This window comes from Tursiops truncatus, chromosome 2, assembly GCF_011762595.2.
Source record: "Tursiops truncatus isolate mTurTru1 chromosome 2, mTurTru1.mat.Y, whole genome shotgun sequence".
NCBI lineage: Eukaryota > Metazoa > Chordata > Mammalia > Artiodactyla > Delphinidae > Tursiops > Tursiops truncatus.
The window spans coordinates 62,761,110-62,780,950 of record NC_047035.1 but is presented as its reverse complement, the minus strand read 5'-3'; the positions used below and the strand labels follow the sequence as shown (position 1 = coordinate 62,780,950).

The following is a 19,841-nucleotide window of genomic DNA, read 5'->3' as shown; positions in this document are numbered from 1 at the left end:
GTGGAGGAAAAAAAGGACAGCAAGTGTTTTATTTATAAATGTATGTACAAATTTGCATTCTAAGCAATAGCGTTAAAATGGTCCAGAAGGAGAACGTAGGTTCTCTGTGTATTTTATCCGAGTAAACTAGCAGGGCATTTCCAAATGGGCTCCGCTGAAAGCCAATGGATTTTATAAAATTCATTACAAAAAGCCTTTTGCCCTCTTCTTCCCTTTTAGTCTTCAGCATTTCTGAATAATCAGATAGACAAATCTCTGCGCTTTGCTTCTGTCATGACTCCCTGCTGTAGATGCTCAAAGGGCAAATGAATAGTAGCACAATTCGAGGGACCTCTTCACCTCCCATGGAAAGCATCAGCTGCAGGCTCTTGCTTTCCTGAAGCTCTCCACATGGTGACAGAAGGATCATAAAAACAGCAACAACAGAAAGATTAGTAAGAGGAAAGGAAAGCCTTATGATTCAGAAGAAGACCAAAGAAATAATAGATGTTTCATTTTCTGTGATTTAAAGGCTACATGAGCAAATGACAGTTTGTCTTCTTAAATTTATTAATAAGCTGCTCTCTTGGATTACTTAAATGGTTAATCAGTGTGTCAATAAGTATAGTAAAATTTTTATTATTAACACCAAATTTGACATTATTAAGACAGAAATTATAGAAAGGGTATTGGTACCTTGAAGACAATCAGAATGATAAGTGTGATCGTTTTAGAGACACTGTAGCCACATTTTATTCCTGACTGATTACATTACATATTGATATTAGTGAGCATTAGTATGTAGTGCAATCAGTCAGAAGATGAGTGAAATGTGAACTAATGAGAGCTAATTGTATCATATAATAGCAAGGACACAGAATTCTATCAATTAAATTAGTTTGAGATAAAACAAATATGAATATAATAATGTTTATAATAATGAGGCAATTAGAGCTAATGAAATCAGTGTTAATAGAGACAAAGATCCCTATTCCATTTCTGCCCTTCTTCTGATTTCTTCAAACTTTGGGTTGTGTTATATTCACTGGAGTATTTTCAACCATTGATGCTGTGTCTGTGCGTGTTGAAGATGTAGGGATGAAGAATATAAATCTTCACAGTCTGCATGTTTCGGTTTTTTCTGGCCGCACCGCGTGGCTTGTGGCATCTTAGTTCCCCGACCGGGGATGGAACCCGTGCCCTTTGCAGTGGAAGCGCGGAGCCCTAACCATTGAACCGCCAGGGAATTCCCAACATGTTTCTTGATCTTATACTTTCAGAAGACTCCTCTTGGCCTGGCATACTTTGGCCAAGGTAGTAATCTCTGATGAAGAAATCATGTCTTGTTCCACATACTTGCTTCATATACTGTCTTTTCTTGATCTGGGATAGAAATTAGCACTTTTTGGTGTAAACGTTGATCTTATATTCTCCACATATTGGACTTGCCTCTTCAGGTCTAGTGCCTTCCCATTGTGTAATTCAATTGGATTCTGCTTATTAGTTGCTTCCCTGGTGTCCTTAAAGATTTGACATTCATTCCATTTAATTCCCTGATTCAGAGAGTTACAACTGAGATGGCAAAGCCAGATTCTTAGATACTTGGTTAATAATGTACTCTCCAGGAGACATTATGCCCATTATCTCTCAGGAGATGGTTTTGGAGATGCAACTTCAAGCTGGTAAATTATTGACATCACTGAAATGATTAGGACCTTTATTCTGGGTTGCAATTTATCTTTGAACCTAATAGTCCATATTGCTGAGCACCTTATAAGGCAGTGGGTATGGGAATTTAAAAAGATGATGCAGCAATATATTTCTGATCAGTTTAGAAACTCATCCATTTAACTATGCAAATAAAGGATTGAGAAAAAATGTATTTTCTGTGGTACGTGCCTATTACAGATATTGCATTGGTAATTAATGGGAAAATTGAAAAAGTTTAGTAACTTCTTGATTATCTATTTGGATGTTACTCTGGCTGTTGTACTGCTATTCATCCTTAATTTAGGCTGGAGTTAGTGTTAGTGAATGATATTTGACCATTAAACTAGGTAGAACTTTGTTCTGTGAAAGTTTCAACCAACTTTCTCATTTGGCTACTGTGTTATCATGTATATTGTGGGTGTTTTTGCTTTTACTTTTGTATTTCATTAAAAAGACATCAGAACGGGCTGTGAGTTAATGTTTCACTTGTAAAAGGTTATGGATTACGCTCAGCTGGTTTCTCAGGCCAGCACAGGGTTCATGATTAGAAGAATGAAAACAAACATGAATTGAAAATGTCACTAACCTTTACTGGGCCCTGAGAATCCCGGAGCCTGCGTGACAGGAGGCTTTCCTGTTTTCAACAGTATAAAGAAGATTGAAACAAAACAGCACGGATCTTGGCTATTTACATCTTTTAATGAATGCTCTTCACGTTTGGGTTCCTTTGTCTGTCTCCCAGATTTCAAGGGTTTAGCTGTAAAAAGTGCGGATGTTATCACATATTCTTATAAACCATGGAGCAGACATCTGTCTAGGATGGTTTTTCTTCCAAATTATGCTCAGTATAAAGGGCATATATACAGCTGTGCATGTATATATAGCCAATTTTTCATTCTCAGTGTTCACCAGCACTGAGTTGGAAAGTATTTTCAGATATACTGTAAGTAAAGCTGTGTGTTTAAGTGGGGCATGGTGGAGGGATATTTAAGATGAGATCTAGTACCTTGCGTGTGATGGGCCCACTAGGTTTGAATCTGATTCTGCTGTCTTTAAAAACCTTTTGTGATCGATAAATATATTCACACCCTAGGGCGCAGAACCTCATCAGAACAGAGGAAAGTAAAACTAACTTAAATACTCCATTTATATAAGCTGTAGAGAATCTAGAGATTAAACTGTGATCCAGTGCAGGAGATAACACATCTGACCAGCGCTAATGTTTTTGAACTTTAAATTTCTATTAGGATTCACTGTTTTTGTTTCCTTACAGTGATTTGGACTTGGTTGTTCTTGACCTAAATATGAATAACATTGCAGCACCTGAAACATCTTAGTCTGTTTCTTTCCCCCTTAATTTTTCTCCCTGCTACTGTCTGATCTGGCACAACTTGTGATAAATCGTGCTGTACTTTTCAGTGATTTAATAGGTAGTTTGAGAAAATACTCTATGAAGATCACTAAGGAAATCTCAAAATAAAACATATTCCTTCGTCTGGACTATAAATATGTGGCGGATGAGGAATTTTAGGCTTTTAACAATGCATTTACTTGTTCTTGAATTAAAATGGGTTCTGTAGACTCATGCTTAGTCCAAAATTATTTTAAATACTAGTATTTCACAGTGCAACTCTGACTTATATGGATTTGATGACATTTCTCTTGGGGCAGAGTTTAAGTATTTGAGAAGCACAAACCTGTGCCTTTTTATTCTCACTTTATCTAATTATATATTGTCTTTTTAATACAGATTTTGGCTTGCATTTTGAAGATCAAAGTAATCTTTTGGCCAGAAAGTGTTTTCACTTAAAAATATGAAGCCTTAGTAAAATTATATCTTCATTTAAAAATAGCCTTAGTAAAATTATATCTAATTAATAATAATATAATAAAGCAAAACTTATGCCCGAATGTATAAGCAACTTTATTTTTAAGCATAAAGTTAGGAAAATTACTTGGTGGAAAGAAAGTTACTAATAGTGGCATTATTTTTTACTCAAAAGTGACAATTTTATTATTGCTGCAATTTAAAAGACTTATTCATGCATATAGCATTCTTTTATTTCACAACAGTAAAGTGAGATTTTTAAACTTGAAATCATGTTTCCTATTTGGAAAAATGTATGATTTTTTCAGGTAAAGCAAATCACTCAGGTTTCAGTTTGAAGGACTGTGGGTTGGTAACTGGGCTCCAATTTTAACCTTGATGATTTATGTAATTTTGAAAGTCACACAAACTCTCTTTATTCAAAATTCCTTTATATTGAATTATTTATTTTCTGCTGCATCAGTCAGAATAGGCTAGGTTATGCTGCAGTAACAAATAAGCCCTACATCTCAGTAGCTTAAAATAACAAAGGTTTAGTTCTCATTCACATATTCATCAATAATGAGTTGGGAGTTGTGTTGCATCATTGCTGTCATTGTCTAATGCTATAACCTATGTTGATGGAGTAGCCTCTATATGTAGCATTGCCCATTGTGAAGGCAGGGAAAAAAGAGAACACGAGGAAGCACATATTAGCTCTTAAATCTTCCACTAACACCATTGGCTAAAGCAGGCCAATCTAGCTTCAAGCAGCAGAGAAGTAGAATTCTACCACTTAATGGAAGAAGAAGAAAGACATTGCTACCTGTTAATAGCCTTAAGACCACCATGCACTCTCATCACCCACTACCCCACATTTATTTACTTATAAATGTTATTACATGATAAAGTAATACACTGGAAAAAAAATCACTAAAATTAGAAAAAAAAACCCACTCAGAGTCCTATCACCCTAACATATCAAACTATTTTATTTGTTCAGGTTTACTTAAACACCTTGCCGGTATACAAAATCTTTATATAGTTGTATTGATTTTTTTCTGTTTGTATTAGTTAGACAAATTTACCAGTGATTCTCTAAATGCTAGTGAGCTCATAATGGAGGTTTGTTTTAAATCTTACATTGCAATGGGTTTCTAACCTGTCTGTGATTATAATATCTTCGTTATAATTTTGAGTTATGAAATTAATATAAAAGAGAAATTTGGGGCAAGTGCATAAGATAATAACTTACATGTGGAGTACTTGAACTATTTTATAGAAGATTCCATAGTACAATAGTTAAAAGTATTTTTTAATGTGTATGTGGGCTAAGAAAGTCCCAGATAATTTTTAAAGGAATCCTATGTGGGCCTGTTTTTCTAAAATTTTAGTCAAATTTATTATATTTCAGTTAAGTTATATTGTTTTTAATATAAGAACCTTATATTTAGGTGCTTTTATTTGGAAGGGAATTACAGAGCTTGATTTACACAGGGCTATGCAAAGGCTGGATTTTGTGAGGAGGAGAGCCAGTGAATGAACGGACACATAGGAAGAATTTTATTGGTAATACTTCCAATTTAAAGCTTTAATTTTCAAATGGTCATGAGGAGGTACACTGGCTGATTTTCTTTCGTATTAATGTTTATAATATTATCATTACATATTATAATGTTATTGTAATATTATTATTACATAATATATTATGCTAAAAACCTTGATTTTGTTATGAAGAAGACATTTATTTGTGATAGGGAAAGTAAAACTCTTATCTCTTATCTGGGTCTTACCAGTAGCAGTGCCGTTTTTTTCTTTTAATCTCCTTCTGGAGAAGTTGTTTAGAGTAACATTAATCATGGGTCAGTTTGGACGGTTCAAGCAATATTATACTCTAATATATTTTATGTCATGTATATTTCATCACAAATTTTTTTTTCATTGTCAAGGTTACCAGTGACCTCTATGTTGCCAAATCCAGCAATCAGTTCTTAATTTTCACCATTCTGGGTCCTAGAGCATCATTTGACACAGATAATGTTCCCCTTTTCCTGAAATATGGTCTTTACTGGGCTTCTGGTGCTTCACAGTGTTTCGGTTTTGTTGTTTCTTTTTTCCCCTGTCTCACTGGCTATGCCTTCCCAGTCCTCTTTGCTGTATCCTCCTCATCTTCCTGATTCCAAATGTTTGAGTTGGCCTCTTCTCTGTCTGTCTAAACGTGCTCTTCAGGTGATCTCATCCAGTCTCATGACTTTAAATATCATCTATATGCAGATGACCTACATTTATATCTCTAGCCCCTGCCTTTCCCCTGACATCCAGACTCATGTAGATATTTTTTAATGACATCTCTGTCTAGATGTCAATAAGCATGTCAAATTTAACATCCAAACGAAGCTTCATACTTTTTCCTCTTAATCCTGCTTTCCACCCATTGTTCACCATTGCGCTAAATGGCAAAACCCTTTACTGGGTTTCACATGACAAAAAGCCTTGGGATCATTCTTGATTCTCCTCTTCCTTTGTACCCTGTATGTAATCCATTGGCAAATCCTGCTGGCAGTTCTATCAATACCTTCAAAGTAAACCCCCAAACTGACCACTTGTGATCATCTTCTGGCACCCCTGTCTGAGCCGCCGCCATTTTTCTCCTGGATGATTCCAATAGTCTCTCCACTGGTCTCCCTGCTTTTACTCTTGCCACTGCAGGTATCCCCATTCTTTTGAAAGTTCACCTTATGCCACTTTGCTTTTACAAAAGACTTACATTAGTACCTGTTTTGGCTAACTGAAAGAGATCCGCAGAGGATTTTCACTTATACCAAAAGGGGCAAAAATAGAAAATAGCGTTCAGCGTTTGTTTTGCAGTGAGTTGTTACAGAGGCAGTGCACACCCTGGCAGTGAGAGGGGCACCGCCAAGCCCCTTCCTGGGGAACTACACTCAGCATCTCAGCATCAAGCCACTATCGATTTGAACTGTGTCTGTGAGCATCTGTGCTTTATTTCGATTTAGTTTGTGCATCCGTTAGTAAGATGTGCCCTAAGGTAATTGTTCCTTCACTTCACACCATTTTGGCTTATGAAAGATTTCAAAGGAACATTCTGCTTTCAGATATCAAGGAAATCCTGTGAATCCGTTCCTCAAGACTATTCTGTAACGAGGAGCCCTAGTTCTTTAAAAATCTAAATCTGTTCGTGGCAAATTCTCTGATTCTTCCAATCTCGCTTAGAGAAATCTTCAGGAATAAAGGTTTTGATTCTCTTAGCAGAATATAGACATTCTTTTGTCAGGCAGAGTTTGATCAAGTTTGTTGTGTGACTTTTAGCCCATATATTAGGATTCTCTGTGTTGGAATATAATCCAGAATTTATATAGAATGAACATTTTACTGATAAACAGTTTCTTACTCTCCTTTCCTTGGGTCACCCATTTCTCTTAAGTGGCTTAGTCATGTAGTGATGACGATAAAGCTGCTAAAAAATCATGCCAACTTCTGTTTTCTTTCATTATTTTCAACACAGTGCCAAGGTTAGAATGGGAGCAACGAGACATTTATATCAACTTTGGACTTCATGGTGTCAAGGTAAAGAGCAGATTAATACACTTGTCTTTCTTTGCCTGTGATTCTTTAAGCTTTTATTATTGTTCTCTGTTAGGTCCTTTTGAGTCCTCACTATTTTGGTTAAGACAGATTTGTATCATGTCCCATCATTTCCTTCCTTTTTCTACCCAGGTTACTGAGAGTGTGTCTGGATCATGATCTTTCATTTCTCTTACCTTCTGAGGACCTTACACATCTAAGAGATGAGGTGGCAACGTCTGAACTATGGCCACTGAAAATGAACGTCTTATGTTATTTCCTGGGTTGTCATTTAAGGCTGTTCTCTGCAGCATACTTTCTGGAATTTGATTCCAGTTTGTTTTAAGAGTCCCATAAAATTGGATATCTAGCCTATGGATAGAGAAAATAGCTCTTTCAGAGCATGCTGGGACAAGTCAGTTAACCACCCAGCCAGGCATGGTACCTTCATAGTGTGGGCGGAGCATTGAGTTACTTTTGACTCCTTCTCTCAGGAATTTTCCCAGATAGCCTCATAAGTTAGTTACTCGGTTAGTGCACAGTGTATTAAATCTTGTACGAGAGCCAAAGGCTACCCTTTTTTGATACCTAACAGAGTAGCTTCAGAGCAAATCCAATTATATTTTCCCAAATTAGTGCTAACATTTCAGCTATTTGACAGAGTTATGTCTCCTGATTTGCCCAGGTTGTGTTCCAGAGAGAAGGTCTTTTTCTTTACAGACTGTAAACTGGATTTCCTAAATCACAAAAAGCACTGACCTAGATTTTCTTTGAGCTCTTTTGACCTTGGGGATGAACTTTAGTGAATTGGGAGCAGGGTGTGACAGCATTTGCAGAGGAAAAGGCAGAGCTGACTGCTCTCAAATTGGCTTCTCAGTGTCCCAGTGTCTTAGTCTGACTCACGAGCTGCCTGCTGCCGTGCTGAAGCTTCCAGCATCTTTAAATGGTACTAATTATTTGGATATTGCTTGATCCCTTTAGGTCTTGGAAAAAAGAAAAGAAATGATTTTACTGGTGGTGAGGGTGGCTAAATATACACTACTGGAAAGTGACGTTTTCTATTTTCTCAGTCTCGTCAAGCCATCAATAAGCAAGCTTTCCCATACACTTTTCCCCAAATTTGACCTGGTGGGACCATGTCTGGCTCCAACTAAGGAGCTTGTGTTTTGCCTGATATTCTGGGAAAAGGGAAAAAATATTCCAGTAAGGAATCCAAATATAGTACATAGTTATTTAGATTGGCCCTAGGGGTGTGCTAACTGTAACTCTAAACTTAGACATATCTTAGAATGATATGGCACTTGGTTGGTGACTTTGTGATGCCTGTGCATTTTTATGCCTTTCTTGGCCTTGTTGCCTAGGCCAGTACATACGAGACTAAGTCTAGTTTTTTGTGCTTCCATTAGTTTGTATATGTGAAAATTGACTCACAGTTTTACTTTGAAAATGATGAGGAATTCCCCTTGCTATTATTACTTGAAAAGGCCTGGCTAAACTACACAACTGATGTAGAATGACTCTGTTATTGTTATAAAAGTGGTAAGCAGTGATCTGTAAGCCTATGCAAAGATATGTTAGGATGAACTGCTTTCCCCTTTGTTGATTAATAGGTGTAAATTGAACTTGAAAGGAGAGGGACCCTTTCCTTTTGTGGCCTGTAGGAATGCAAGGGCTTCTGGGGCACTCCACTGGTAGGGTTATCTCAAGCTCCAAGTTCATTTCCTGTGATGCTCGAATGACAGTTCAGTGCAGATAACTAGAATCACAAAACTGTTTTGAAAGAATGAACTGGTAAGAGAACTGATGGAGTAGCCTCTTTTAGTTCTAAGAGCCTTACATAACTCCAAGTTTAGCAAGACTTGGATTCAACCTCTGTACTCTAGTAACAGGAAATGAAACCTGGGATCATGTCAAGAGATCCATGTTGGATCATAAGGAAGAGGTTTGACTTCTCAGCAACAGAACGTAGGTTCTCTATTATTTTTTTTTATAAAGTTATTGATATACAATGTTTTCCCCTTGAACGTATATCTCTATATCTTTGTCATCAATGGGAATTCTAGTTTTAATGTTGTTTCCTTTCATTCATTCACAGATTTTTACAGAACAACCTCTATGTACCAGTCAGTGGGCTAGTTGCTGGTTATATAGCTGCAAATGATCTCTGCACTTGTGGGGGACCTACAGTCTAGTGGGAAAATATACAATAAACAATTACACCAATAATTATTTGACTCCCATTTTAAGAAGTCCTGCTTTCTGTGTTGGTTTAGACTTTTTTTTTTAGTGTTTTTTTCTCTAGTTTTATCAGTTATTTAATAAGACACAAATTTTCTTTTGAGTATAAAAAGAAAACCTGTTCTATTCGAGTTTATACAGTCAAATTTGGCTTTTGAGAAAATTCAGCTAGAGTCTGACTCCATACTTACATGCTGTTAGAAATAAATGTTAGAGATTTAGTAATATAATAAAACTTGACAATTATTTAGTATTCCTTTCTATAAACTGAAAATACTCTTAATTATTAATATTTATTGAGGGATTTATTTGTGCGTGTCACTGTGCTCAGGAGGGCACATTGTAGGGGAGGCATACTCTATCTGAAAAATGCTTCATTTATAATAAGTGATATAAAACATGTAAAAAATAGCCATAGTATAGGATAGTCTGTGCTAAATAGCTTAAGAATGAAAGAAAAGAACAATAAGCAATCAGAAGAATGAGAGGTTTCCATGTGATTACATGAGTGATCAAGGAGGCGTTATGAAAGGGGTTATATTTCAATTAGTCTAGAAGGATGGGTAGATTTAATTTAAAAAATCCAATCATAACAGCTTCTTTAAAATTGTTTTGGACATGTATAAAATCATAAAGAAGAAAATAAAGAGAAAAGCACAGCCAACCCCCTGCCAGGAGAACTAGGGGGAAGGAGGACGTGCCTTCTGAGGGAAGGCACAGCTTGAGGAGTAATGACACTCCTTTCCCCTTTGCTCCCCTATCCCCAGCGGTGATGTTCATGGCTTGGTCCAGTTATCCTCCATCCCAATAGAACTGGCAGTTCTGGAATGGCTCCCCGCCTCACTAAGCTGGGGAGTGGTGATCTGTTTTGTTTGATTGTTGCCAAGCCACTAGGGATAACTGAGAGGGAGGAAGAATGGTACAGCTGAGAGGAGGGCCGTGGATTGGGCTGGGGGCATCCTGCATTTCCACCACGCAGTGCCACAAGGATTTGAGAGTGTCCCTTGGATCACCTGGGCACGGCGGAAGGTGGCTGGGCATAAGCTGTCTTGCTGGTTCCCGACCACTCAAGGGTGCTGTTAGCTGAGCAAGGGGGCCCTGGGGACAAAAGGCCATGGATGGACTGCAGAGGATTTCAAAGTCAGACTTGAGACACATCTCCCACATCAAGACCCCTAAAGAGCCACCAGCACACCCCACGAGACAGCTGGCATTGGAATCCACCCACAGAGAGAGAGCTGTGATCCAGTGAGGGTTAGACAGAAGCAGTGACAATCACCACACACAGGAGAGGGGGTCATTTTCCTCTTCCTCTCCTTGCAAGACTCAGCCAGAGAAACATCTGAAACTACAGGCTATAAGAGCGTGGAGCACAATTCTTCCCCACGCCAGGCTTTGGGAGCCAAGTCTAGCACACACTAGAGAGGAAGGGACAGAAAGGGGTGGGGAACGGTGTGAGGTAGGAGGAAGGTCTTCACATGGAAATGAGAACAAAGTTTTATCATGAACAGGAGTCTTGAGCACCAGAGTAAGAGTGCTTTAATAATTTAAAGTGAGTGAACTGGCCAGAAATATCGTTAGATGAGTGCAACACCCAGGAAAAAATGGTGTGATATGGAGCCGGGGAAGGATCTGGAGGGAGGAGGAAGAGTGAGGAAAGGAAGGGGAGGTGGGAGAGCAGAAATGAGATTGCATATAGGTTGTTAGTTGTAGGACCAGGTGAGGTTTGCAAGCACTAACCCTGCTGTTCTCTGTACTCTTTTGTGTGGTTGAAGAGCTCTAAATAAAAAAGTTAAAGATATTGGCCTCAAAATACTTTTTAAAAAAACCCCTGTTTTTTAGAATATTGTTTGGATATGTTTGATCCATTTTAATTTTCCCTGTTCTTTTAAATTTTTAAAGCATCATGTTTTTCTTTTAACATTCTTCTTTATAGCTACCTTTGCTTTAGTTCCACCTTTAATGATTTATGCTTTTACATTTTAAAATCTGTAACTTTTTAATATATTAGCACAGTCTTATCCTTATCTTCTACATTTCTGAGTTTCTTGTTTTGTATTCTTGATATTTTAAAATATCTTCTAATTTTAACTTATTTTAAACCTTTATTCTTTTTACTTTCTCTCTCTCTGTTTCTCTCTCTCCCTCTCTCCCTCCCCTCCCACCCAGCAATGCCTTACCTCCACCACTCTCTTTTTAGAGTTTTCCAAAAATTCTTTAGGTTTAAAGTACTTCCTAAAAACCCTGCCAATCTTACTGTACAGATAGTACATTTGATTCGCTAAGCATTGTTTCTTATGTAAGTGGTCTCTCCATGTTTTCTGAAATATGCAGTCCTGCCCCACTACCTTTGCAGTGTATGTCAGTGTACAGTAGTGGGTTAGTGTGTCTTGGACTCAAATATCTGGCCTCATACTGGCTTTTGTGAAACCTGCTTTGGAACATTATTGCTATTCTGACCATTGACAGTTCTTTATTATTTTAATAGTAGAAGTATAGAAATGAGCTTTTGAAATAATTATTATTGTACTTTGAAATAAGTGTTTGTGCTTATATGGTTATACCTAATATTTTCTTCAAGCCTTTCTGAAAGACCTGCCTTAGGAGACTGAAGATTCTCTCTTGCATTTTTTCACGCTGCTTTCTTCTTTGTAACTTCTTGCTGTCTCCATCCTGAAGAAGTGGCTCTGTGCTCTTCAAAACCTTCTTTGAAGCAAGGATAAATTTCCTGTTTTCAAAATTTTCTTTAAAGGTCATAGAAGACAATTAGTGTCTAAACCTTCAACAAAATAAGTAATTGGGTATAAAACATATGTAAAGAAAATGAGACTTGCCTTGAACCTGTCTCCACAGGGGGCAAACTGGGTTCTTAAAAAGTTGCTGAAGACCTATCTATCATGGTAGACTTTAAATAAAATTTTAAATCAGTCCTACAAAAAAACTGAATGTTATGCATGTGTGCATGTGTGTAAGGGTTTGATCTATTTATAGGATTTAGTCAGTTCACTAAGAGTGGTTTAGTTTCTCAGGGACAGAGTCATGTTAACCAAACTCTTGGCAGTTGTATAGATAGAATATTTTATTAATCTGCACTAAGCAATATAAGGGATGGGGTACTATCCCTGTAGAACTACCTCAAAAGGTTTAGAGTCAGAAGGTGACCTGATGAGCTTGGAATCAGGTCAAGGGGAGTTATAAACTCCATATGTTTAAGGCATCAGGATATTAGCTTATGAGAGCCTGAAGAAACTATGGCCATAATAAGGACATTCCTCTCCTAGCACTGATCAGGTCCCTAAGTGAGGCCGTACTTTTCCTTGGACAAATGTGTGGATAAACATTCATTTCCCTAAATTCCATCCCAACCGATCTTCCTCTAACCAACAAATTCTCTCTTTAAGGATGTTATACCATTGATTAGCCTAAAGTCAGGTTCTAAGTGTCTTCTATTTCTGGTCCAGGAAATGTTTCGTCTCAATGAAATGTATTAGGTGTATCTGATTCTTAGGTACTGATTTTTAGCTAATTTTCAAGAATCTTAATTATCACCTAAAGTATAGCATACAGTGTAAGAAGATTATTACACTATGCTTTGCAATAATATATAAAACAACATACCTTATTTTATTTGATCCAAAATGCTAGGTGGAAAATTATGTAAAAACTCATATATATACATACACAATTCTTTGCCCATTGAGATAAGTGCTTTTAAACTTCCTTGATTTGGGATGTTTTACAGTCTGTTTTTGACGAGTTTAGTTGAGGAAAAGACCCCACAAGGCACTTGGTGTTGAGAGCATTAACAGGTAATTATACACTGGGCTAATGTTCAAATAAGACTTGATGTATACGTTGTAACACTCTGCAGTATGATAAAGGCTCTAGCACATTATGACGTCATTTAATGACCTCCACTGATTATTTCATCACTTAAAATGGCAAGGTAATTCACAAATAATCGATCGGATGTTTTCTAATTATATAATAAGAAAAAGTACCATTTGTATTTTAGAAGTTGAAGGTAAGGGGGTTTAAGATAATAAAAATAGTATTAAATTACAACTATGATACAACTCCACTAACAGAGACTCATTTCACTCGACAAAGGATACTGGGGCTCTCCCCGTAGAGTGTTGTTCTCACACCCCCGCAATGCAAACATTATCTGCAACTGAATTGCAGTCATGGTATAGTATCTGAAAATGTAAAAACCCTTCTAGCTACAGTAATTTTAATTAATGCAAAAATTATTGTAGAGCTTAGTTCAAAACCTGTACATCTGAGATGGTCAATGAAAATTTGTTGATGGATTAGACAGATCTTTGCATTTCATCTGTGCAGTGTCAAACGGCCCAGGTAGTTTGAAAATACAGTATTAAATTATAAGAACAACTAGTTCCATAGGAGGCGAAAAATCTATATCTGAACATTCCATGTCTCTGTGGGAAAACCATTACATAGAAAGATTAACTTTTAGATATTATGTTCCTTTGGTGAAGGAAGTATCTTGCCCCATGCCATTTTTCTATTGTATTTCATTAATATGTAATCAAAGTCATTGAGTGTTCACTCATTGAAATGTGTGGTCACTGCCAGCACTTTTATTTATTTTTTTATTGTATAAAAGATTTTTTAAATAATTAAAAAAATAACCATTATATTTATGAAAATTTAAGAAGTGCTAAATTACACACTTTAATCAAACCTTTAATTTGGGGGTATGTTCATCTCACCTCCTCTTTTTGGCTTTTTTTATAATTAAAATTTAACATTTGCATTCTTCATCATTAATGGTCTGCCTCTAGATTAGAGTAGTGGATTGGGCCTTGAAAAAGGAAGGCCTCAGTGGGTGCCCAAGCTTTGGAAACCTCCTTGCTTTTATTGTGTCCATTGTTGACCACCAAGTATGTGCCACTACTTGTCACTAGCCCTCCTAGCTTGAAAAGCATTGGCTATTTTCTTGGTTCCTAAACTTTGGTGGTTGCTATGGGGGTGTGATCTATGACCTCAAAATCAGGGGTCACACCTGTCTGGCATGCACCAGGAGCCCCCACACCTGTGTAACTCTCCTCACTAGCAGCTCCTGCTGGTCATTTCCTATTCCTTCCAGTAAGTGATGCGTGGTTATATTATAAGCATTTTCTGTATCACTGAATAATGATAATAAAGAAATGGAGCCAAACCTAGGTCTCTTTTTTCAAAAGGGCAGAGTCCAGAAAGGAATTTCAAGTTGATTTACGTCTCTCTCAAACAGGGTGCATGTCCTTAGAGACCAACAAATCCTGCTAAAGCCTGGTGTTTGCTCCTCTTTCTAAAAAAAGTTTTCCCTTGCGATGAGAACTCTTAGAATTTACTCTCTTGACAGCTTTCATTTATAATCTACAGCAGTGTTCGTTATCTCTTTCACATGGTACATTGCATCCCTAGTATTTATTTATCTTATAACTGGAAGTTTGTACCTTTTGACCCCCTTCATCTAATTACCCGCCCCGCTAGCCACAAATCTGATCTACAACACTGTGCTAGTTCCTGGTACACAATATAGTGATTTGACATTTCTATACATCTTAAAACGATCACCGTGATGTCTAGTTGTCTCAGGTGAGTAATTTTTATCTTATTTCTTATCACATCTACTCAGGCTTCAAAATGGTTGCTGTTGTTGTTTTTAAACAGATGCATACTATGTCAGAAGAGCATTCTTTTCTTAATGTTTTCTCCTGCGGTTGGCATTTAAAACGCTTTTGCTTTTGTAGAAAGTGCTGCAGTGAGTATATTTGTGCTTATGGGTTTTTTTTCTTTTGTTGAATTAAACAAGATAATATATGTAAAGTATCAGGCATAGTAAATAGTTTTATTTCCTAGAATAAATTTCTTATTTCTTATTAAAATGTATAAACAATTTACTGGCTCTTTATTTGTGGGATCATACTGCTTTCCAAAAGGTCTAAACAACCGTTTTGGCCACTTTTTAAAACATGTTGCCAATCTAAACAGCGTCAGTGCCTCAAGTTTGTTATGAATACCAGCAAGAGTGAGCTTTGCTTCTTTATATGTATTTACCCTCTTTCTATCAATTGTCTGTTTATATCCTTGGCCTTGATATTTTTCTTGAAAATAGCAATGCTATTGTCGCTTATATTATTTCCTTTTTTATTAAACAAAATAAAACAATTTTTCATATTTGAATGTCAGTTTTACCTTTGTGACTTCTATACTTCAAGGATAAGAAAGTTAACATTTCTCCATTGGTCTGACAATCATTCTATTCTGCTAATTTTTCAAGGATTTGATTTTCTATGTTAATCTCTCTAATTTATCTGGAGTTAATTTTCTTAAATGATGTATAGTGCAGATCCATGTTTTTAACTTATTCTTGATTTAATCATCCCTAAACTATTTGTTAGATAATCCTTCCTACTCTCTATTTAATAATGTTATTTTATGATATACTCATGTTTAAGCTGTATAGTTGGTATAGTTTTGATCTCTTCATTCTGTTATATTGATCAGAATGTGCACATTTACTCTTGTTTTAATTCTTTTTGCTTTCTAATTAGCTACTACAGAGGTTGGTTGTGTGCCTTTCTTATTCTGTTGTCCATTCAAACAAAGGCTGGACAAATTGTTCACGGTTAGTGCCATAAAGCACTATGTTGAATTGTTATAATAATAGGATTTTTGTTTGTAACCAGACCTAGTGATAAATGTAACTATTATATTTAATTTCCAGAATCTCGCATGGCAGTTTTTTGAGGTGTTCTTAAATACCAAACTATCTCTAATCTTAAAAAGTCTCAATTTCCCTAGAGCTTATGGTTTGAACTATACAAAATTTCAGACGCCACTGTGGCTTTCTGATATTTGCAATCTAATGACCCTTCTGTACTTTTAAAGAATTCTAGATTGTCACTCCACCCCTATATGGATATTTTAGAGATAACCATGTGTGTGTGTTTAAAAATTTTGCTCAGAAAAAAGGTTTATGTATTTTGTTCCCAGTTTTAGATATTTAGTGATGTCTTTAGTAAAAGGTAGAGAACTGAGCACATACTTTACCTCTGCTCTTTTCCAAGATGCCACTAAAATTACAGAACAGAGAATAAATTCATAATTGTACTGGGAAACACAAAAAGTAACATAGTGTCCAGTGTGGATGAATGTAGGGAAGTGTTTGCTTTCATACATAGTGAGAGTTTAATTGCCTTAGTCAGTTTTTGGAAGGCAAATTTGGCTGAAGATACCAAAATAAAAATGTACATATCCTTTGAGCTAGCAGTGATACTCCTAGGAATATATACTCCAAAAATATTTAAACATATGTCCGAAGATGTATCTGTTGGGATATTCAACAACCTGGATATCAAAAGAAAAATCAATAAATTAATGCGTGTACATCCATTTAGATATTATTCGTATGATTACATTTATAAATGTTACATATACATAGCAGTGTGTATGGCATTAGAATGCTTTTAAACCTTTACATCTTATTTCTGAGCAGTGGCTACCATGAGAGCATAGTGGGAGTTAGTTGAAGGGTTGTGAGGGAATAAGATAAACTTTTACTTTTTTACTGTATACTTCTGCATTGTTTGAAAAATTATCAAATGAGTATCAAAGATTGAATGATGTGCATGAGGTTTCCTAGCTAGTGTTTCACCTAGATTTTGTTTTTCCATGAAATCACTTTCCCTGAATGATCTCTCACATTTCTCTTTGCTTCTTATTATAGATGATTCTATCTCATGATTTTTCTGTCAATTTAAAAAATTAGTATAAGTACAATTTTACAAGTAAATGGTTTGGATGACATTTCTCTCTTGATAGTATGGTTTCTGAAAGAGTGTAGACTGTTAAACACAGAGTATGATTTATTTGTTCTGTATTCTCTTGTGACAAAATGTTGAGCTTGAAACTAGGTTCAGTTTTAAAATAGCACAGTTGTTGTTTTAATATTTAAGTGTCTGCAGTACCCTTGCTGCATAATCATATGTAGCATAGGCATGTTGTGCCTTCATTATTTCTACAGTACAAACTGAAAAAACACACAGAATGGAGAATCAAAGGACGAGCAGGCATATTTTGTTTATTATGATAATCCTCCTCAAGTCCCTTCTTCCTGCTTTTGATCTAGGTGAAAGCAAGCTGGGAACCTAATTAAACCAGTGCTGAGTGAGACCACGAGATATGATGCAAAAAAAAAAAAAAAAGAAAGAAAGAAAAGATTCTGACCAACCAGATTTTGAAGTTGAAGTTAATTGAGAGCAATATACAAATAATCCCTGCAAATGGTGACATTTAAAAATGCATTTTGATATTCTGAAGCAGTCATGTAAATCACCAAGAGTGAGACTCTAGGGGAAATGGAAAACGTGCAGCCTCACGTTTTAATACCTTTTGGTGATGGTGTTATTTGACTTAATGTTTGCCAGGGGACTGGGTATTTGGAGGTAATCTGATGACAGAAATGTTATAGCCCCATGAGATATGGAGCCATAGAGGAGGGAGCTGCCAAGAGGGAGACCTGTAGGTAAAGGTCAATGATAACAGTACAAATAAGGACACCAGGGATATTCTCTGGTTCTGTGAAGGTTCTGACCCTGCCTACCATGTAAGAAGCAGAAACTAACAAGCTGCTAAGGAATCAGGTTTAAAAAAGGACATGGCCTCAGTGCTCATGAAGGTTCACACCTGGGATGGGCTCTTGGAACAAGGATGACAAAAACTAGAACCGTGAAGCTACATCATTTATGTAACAAGTTACATACGGCTTTCAAGGAATTTTAGTTCATGGATTTCAATAGGACTAGTAAACGGCATGTGGTAATTACTGTTATTATATAGCTGGCAAAACAAAGGCAGAAGATATTTCTAAGATCATACAGTTGGCCAGTGGTGGAATTAGGGAACTGACTTCAGGCATTCTCATTCTTAGTTCTGTAAGTATCTGCCGATTTGGGGGGCAACAACTTCTGGCACAGCCGCTCTGGAAGCAGTTCTGATTACACATGATATAATTCCCTCATGAATATCTCCGAGCTCCCCTCCCCAAATATGCTGGTCTCTCCATCCTTCCCTCTTCCTTCCATCTTCTTCCTCTTTCTTTTTTGTCATTGGCATTGGCTGACTCCTCATTTAGACCTTATAACTTTTTTCTCCTTCCTGATGTTTTAAAAACATCTATTTAAAAAAGTAGTTTTTGTGTATATATCCAGAGACCACTCTAGAAATCATTAACTCTCTTGTATGCTGTCAGTTCTATCCTTGTTGAGTATTGCTTTTTTGAGTGGGGGGAGGGGGAACTGTGATGAGCTATTTTATGTAGTTCAGAATTGGATTTCTAGAGTCACCGAGACTTAGGAAACTGAAAATGTGCTCCACATTCTGCCTATCAACAAAGCCTAATCAAGAATGCATTCTTTGCCAACAACATTCTAAAGAGACATGATTCCAAGCTGTGGCTTGGAAATAAACTCCTTTTACTGCATTTCAATTTATAGTGTTCTTTGCCTCCATTTTGCACAAATATTCAGGGAATTTTCCCATTTAGAAGAACCTGATGCACAAATTAAGATATTTTAAGTAATGCTATTCATGATATGTCCGGAGATTATTATGAATTGATATATGATACTATTCTGAATTTCTGACAACAATCTACTGAGAATATGCTCCTATATACACATCTCACAGGAAGACTAATTGTTTTTGGATTACAACATTAATTTAATGGGACCGGTTTATTATTCACACCTCAATTTGCAAACTTGTGTTTGTTTGTTTTTTTTAGGCTTTTCTTGATTTTTCTCCTCACAAGCTCTCTTACAGGATATGGCTAGTAGAATTGCTCAAAATTAATTTTAGACCCTAAGATAACTGTAGGTTATCTGGCTAATTTGTAGTAGCAGAATTCAGTAATGTTTAAGAGCAGGGTAAACAATTTAAAAATGCTTATGGGGATGCAACTCTTACTCAGTTTAAACAATTCAAAAGTTTGGAAACTGGTATTTGCAAATTTATCCTGTGGATCTGCTGGCTGGAATAATGTTTCTAACTGAACAGAAAAAAAAAAATAAGTGCAGGAGAGGTTTAAATTGACAGAGCCAGGAGAAATAAAATAAATCTCAAATACTCACATTAAATTAACCTTGGATTTATCTTGCTAACATGGCAAGTCATTATAAACTTACCACAATTGAGATATACGGTTTTGATGAGCAGACCATTTCTTGAAACAATATTTTCACAGTACATGAAATATAAGAGCTTGGGATAACACCAAATTAACCCTGAGGGAGACAGTCATTGAAATGCTCATGATTTTATATGGGAAGCTCAGCAGAGTAAAGCTGAAGAATCTAATATATAGACAAATCCCAAGCTGTGAATAGATGTGTTCTCAAAGTCTATTTAAAAGTCAGTAGTTTCTAATTCAGAAGATTTTCCCACAATACTAATAGTGAATTCTCAATAATGTTAGCTATGCGCTAGGCTCTAAGTGCTTTATGTGAATTATTTC

General features: G+C 36.4%; 2 long non-coding RNA genes across 2 annotated transcripts in view; one reads left to right on the top strand and one right to left on the bottom strand.

Annotated features, from left to right (window-relative positions):
- Nucleotides 1-2,360: 2,360 nt before the first annotated feature.
- LOC141277840 (uncharacterized) lies at nucleotides 2,361-13,178 on the bottom strand. The gene is made up of 3 exons (XR_012329698.1): nucleotides 12,935-13,178; nucleotides 11,881-12,060; nucleotides 2,361-2,446 (listed from the first exon to the last, which is right to left on the bottom strand). It is a non-coding gene; the product is annotated as an uncharacterized lncRNA (long non-coding RNA).
- Nucleotides 13,179-14,662: 1,484 nt separating this feature from the next.
- Nucleotides 14,663-19,841, top strand: part of LOC141277981 (uncharacterized) — a 300,462-nt gene continuing 295,283 nt past the window's right edge. The window contains exon 1 of the long non-coding RNA XR_012329998.1: nucleotides 14,663-14,920. This is a non-coding gene — a long non-coding RNA (uncharacterized lncRNA). The remainder of the gene's footprint in view (nucleotides 14,921-19,841) is intronic.